The sequence below is a fragment of the Schistocerca piceifrons genome, unplaced genomic scaffold (genome assembly GCF_021461385.2).
Source record: "Schistocerca piceifrons isolate TAMUIC-IGC-003096 unplaced genomic scaffold, iqSchPice1.1 HiC_scaffold_18, whole genome shotgun sequence".
NCBI lineage: Eukaryota > Metazoa > Arthropoda > Insecta > Orthoptera > Acrididae > Schistocerca > Schistocerca piceifrons.
In genome coordinates, this window is record NW_025727678.1 from 12501 (window position 1) to 17500 (window position 5000).

The 5000-nt window shown below is 54.2% G+C and overlaps 1 non-coding gene across 1 annotated transcript in view; it reads left to right on the forward strand.

Moving 5' to 3' along the window:
* The first annotated feature begins 3742 nt into the window (after positions 1–3742).
* Positions 3743–5000, forward strand: part of LOC124740645 — a 1909-nt gene continuing 651 nt past the window's right edge. Inside the window, exon 1 of the ribosomal RNA XR_007009864.1 lies at positions 3743–5000. This exon is cut by the window's right edge and continues 651 nt beyond it. This is a non-coding gene — a ribosomal RNA (small subunit ribosomal RNA).

The following is a 5000-nucleotide window of genomic DNA, read 5'->3' on the forward strand; positions in this document are numbered from 1 at the left end:
ATGCGCATCTGACAACACTACGTCCGCACCACAAACATACCGCCATCTGTAGGTCTCCCGCAACATGACCTCCTCCAACGACGATACCGCCATCTATGCGACGCCAAGCCGATTAAGACAGCGATGGCGCCACAGTGCCCGCCTTTCGACGCCACCCACAAAGCCTGCAGCCTCTGTCGACCATAGCACCCAATCTCCAGTGGCTCTGCCGCACGAAGCCGTGGACCGGCAATGACTCCACCCGCACCCGTTCGTGCACCACCCCAACCGCCACACGCGCACCTCCAGCGGATGAACGGCGGAAGTTTCCCGCACTCGTAAAGTGCAATCCACCCCTATAACTTGCGTTTCATGAAGAGTTATTTCCAATATGCGACATTCCCGCTGTCCCTATACATGAGCCGCGACCTGTACCACTTACGAGCGAGAGACGCGATCGCGTTGCTCACTGTACGGCGTCCGATACCGAGCCATCAGCATGTCGGTCCCCATGCGCGTTGCACTCGCACTCGCAGTCGCAAAACGTGGGGCAAATATATTACGCGGAAGAGCTATAACAGACCGAGCCCCACTGCATGGGGGGAGTCTTTGTCACTAATGTACACAGATGGAACATTTTGGACTGGAACCAGATTACCCGTACACACGGCGCTGATTAGTAATCAATGCAGAGCCATCAAACTACAATAAATATACACAACTGTCCGTATACATGCTGAAAGAGTCTGCCCACAATGGGAACCACACGTCAGCCAGACACTCTGATCACGCACCACTCTCTGCTTCTAACAGGCGCACATACAATATGTAAGCACCAGCATGGAACAACATCCAGTGCATCTTCTCCGCCACATTACACAATCCACACTATCACAACCAGACCAGGAGGTCCATGCGGAAAATACAATATCCCAGCCTTTCGACATCCACCATTGCGCAGACCAGGCACCAACACCCACACATGTCCTATACAACGGTGCACCCAACATCACAATAGTACCTCCTGTCACAGCGCACAAACAATGACATGAGTCAAAGACACAGGTCTCACACAAGCATAGAATTGGAGCGCCGCCTCTAATAAGCCAAAGGTGCATCCTGACGTGACAAATCTGATCATGTCACAAGCATTCACTTACTATAATCACTATCAACGAACCTGCCGCCCCCGCCCCCCCCCCCCCCTACACCTTTCCTTACAACAACGTGTAACCTAACCTAACCTAACCTAACCTATGTCTTAACCTAACCTATGTTGTACCTTAACCTAACCTATGTTGTACCTTAACCTAACCTATGTTGTACCTTAACCTAACCTATGTTGTACCTTAACCTAACCTATGTTGTACCTTAACCTAACCTATGTTGTACCTTAACCTAACCTATGTTGTACCTTAACCTAACCCATGTTGTACCCTTAACCTAACCTATGTTGTACCTTAACCTAACCCATGTTGTACCTTAACCTAACCCCATGTTGTACCTTAACCTAACCCATGTTGTACCTTAACCTAACCCATGTTGTACCTTAACCTAACCCATGTTGTACCTTAACCTAACCCACGTTGTACCTTAACCTAACCCACCCGTTGTACCTTAACCTAACCCACGTTGTGCCTTAACCTAACCCACGTTGTGCCTTAACCTAACCCACGTTGTGCCTTAACCTAACCCACGTTGTGCCTTACCTAACCCACGTTGTGCCTTAACCTAACCCACGTTGTGCCTTAACCTAACCCACGTTGTGCCTTAACCTAACCCACGTTGTGCCCTTAACCTAAACCCACGTTGTGCCTTAACCTAACCCACGTTGTGCCTTAACCTAACCCACGTTGTGCCTTAACCTAACCCACGTTGTGCCTTAACCTAACCCACGTTGTGCCTTAACCTAACCCACGTTGTCCCCTAACGTAACCCACGTTGTCCCCTAACGTAACCCATGTTGTCGCCTAAACCTGCTCTGTAATTGTTATACGACTCGTTCAATTAGTGTAGTGTTGCCCACCCGCAACCCTCGCAATATAGTTCGCTACTCGCACTGCCCGCTCCCCTGTGTATCGCTTCATGTTAAACACCTTGCAAGTCTTGCTGACTTTCCACATGCTCCTGCTGTACACTGTAATGTGGATGGCAGCAGGACGTACATGCCGCCCCTCCCCACGTCCCCCACCTTGCCCCCCTGCCTTCGCAAGCTGGTTGGTGAGAAGTTTGCATGTTCAATGCCCTTCGCATGCGACGTACTCAGGCTACGTTGTGGTGCGGCCTGTGTCAACCGTCCGCTAATGTCGTACGCGTAAACCACAATCTGTACTGCACATTCGTCCTTATGTACCGAATGATACATCGTGGCACATGTGTGACCGTACAACGACTGCGCCCAAAAACGGCGGACCATACAGTGCAAATATTGTGCACGCAGCTACGTGTCGTCTCCCTATGAGAGCTGGATTGCAGTGTGGTACGCCATAGAGACGTGTGGGAGGAACGGACGCCGTGGATGGCGATCAGCATGAGCTGTCTGTTGATGTATTCGGACCTAGTCGTCTCTCCTCACACACCGTGATGGCATGGTGCACCGCGTTCCATATCTGCGACATGCTACAGAGGCCGGTTGACAGTCGTTCGAGCAATGGACATCGCATACGTACGGGGGCCACCTTCCACGTATTGTCTAGGCGTGCACATTTTGTTGCGTGTATGTGGGCAGACGTAGTGTGGCGTGACACCTGACACAGGCATGCAATAATCGTTGAAGTTGCAAATGGCGATGGACGCCTGCGTTTTCTGGTGAAGTTACGCAAATGAACAAATGGTAACCTGTTGTGGTGCGGTTGTTCTCGCTAGGGGTGAATCGGTGATGGCGACGATAGGTTGAGGTACGAACCGGTTGTTCCAGCGATACCCACCATGCCGACGAAACTGAACGGCATCTGGGTGTGAAGCGATACGCGGCGGTGGCTGGGTGGGACCGTCCCCGGCCGGTGAGGGGGCGCCTCCCGGCGTGCTGGCCGCGCGGTGCGTGGGCGCACGCGCTACAGCCGGCTGGTGGGGGCGGCCAGTGGCAGGCGCGCCGGCCGACGGACGCGGCAGGCGTCGCAGCTGCGCGCCGGCGCACCCTGCGCGCGGCGCCGTGCGGCCAAAGTAGGTCCTCGCGGGCCCGGTGCGAAGCGCGGTGGACATCTTCAGTGTGCTGGTCCGATTGAGGACTGTGTGCGTTGAGGATGCGCCGCCGCCCGGCGCTCGGCGCCGCGACGCCGTCTGCTGCTCGGTCGCCCCAGCGGTTCTCGCTGGTGGTTTGTATCGCAGCTGTGCGGATGTGTTGGCGCGTGCGCTGTGCTGGGAGAGTTCGCTTCGGCACCCAAGTGGGGCTTTTGTCCTTCTGTGGCGCTGGCGTTGGAGCTGCCGGTCACCGTAGGTGGCGCGTGTTGTCTCCCGCCGGCAATGCCACGACAGCACGCTCCCGGGCCTCTGTCGGCAGCGGCAAGCTCAGTTGGGAGCACGGGTGGTCGCACCGAAAGCGTCTACTCGCCTAACTCCGGGCGATTGCGCCTCTCTCGAACCCGACCAAGTACTTGGGACGGCGCTGCGCGCCGCCGGGACCTGAGAGGGTTTCGAGGTGTATTGTGCAGGGGAGCTCAGCCTCCTCCTGTTTGCAGAATGATTGAGCGGACGCTTGCGTGTTCGCGCGGGCCCCCGGGACACACTCCCGGGCGGCCGGCTGCTCAGCTCTAGTTGACGCAGCTCCCTGGTTGATCCTGCCAGTAGTCATATGCTTGTCTCAAAGATTAAGCCATGCATGTCTCAGTACAAGCCGCATTAAGGTGAAACCGCGAATGGCTCATTAAATCAGTTATGGTTCCTTAGATCGTACCCACGTTACTTGGATAACTGTGGTAATTCTAGAGCTAATACATGCAAACAGAGTCCCGACCAGAGATGGAAGGGACGCTTTTATTAGATCAAAACCAATCGGTCGGCTCGTCCGGTCCGTTTGCCTTGGTGACTCTGAATAACTTTGGGCTGATCGCACGGTCCTCGTACCGGCGACGCATCTTTCAAATGTCTGCCTTATCAACTGTCGATGGTAGGTTCTGCGCCTACCATGGTTGTAACGGGTAACGGGGAATCAGGGTTCGATTCCGGAGAGGGAGCCTGAGAAACGGCTACCACATCCAAGGAAGGCAGCAGGCGCGCAAATTACCCACTCCCGGCACGGGGAGGTAGTGACGAAAAATAACGATACGGGACTCATCCGAGGCCCCGTAATCGGAATGAGTACACTTTAAATCCTTTAACGAGTATCTATTGGAGGGCAAGTCTGGTGCCAGCAGCCGCGGTAATTCCAGCTCCAATAGCGTATATTAAAGTTGTTGCGGTTAAAAAGCTCGTAGTTGGATTTGTGTCCCACGCTGTTGGTTCACCGCCCGTCGGTGTTTAACTGGCATGTATCGTGGGACGTCCTGCCGGTGGGGCGAGCCGAAGGCGTGCGACCGCCTCGTGCGTGCTCGTGCGTCCCGAGGCGGACCCCGTTGAAATCCTACCAGGGTGCTCTTTATTGAGTGTCTCGGTGGGCCGGCACGTTTACTTTGAACAAATTAGAGTGCTTAAAGCAGGCAAGCCCGCCTGAATACTGTGTGCATGGAATAATGGAATAGGACCTCGGTTCTATTTTGTTGGTTTTCGGAACCCGAGGTAATGATTAATAGGGACAGGCGGGGGCATTCGTATTGCGACGTTAGAGGTGAAATTCTTGGATCGTCGCAAGACGAACAGAAGCGAAAGCATTTGCCAAGTATGTTTTCATTAATCAAGAACGAAAGTTAGAGGTTCGAAGGCGATCAGATACCGCCCTAGTTCTAACCATAAACGATGCCAGCCAGCGATCCGCCGCAGTTCCTCCGATGACTCGGCGGGCAGCCTCCGGGAAACCAAAGCTTTTGGGTTCCGGGGGAAGTATGGTTGCAAAGCTGAAACTTAAAGGAATTGACGGAAGGGCACCA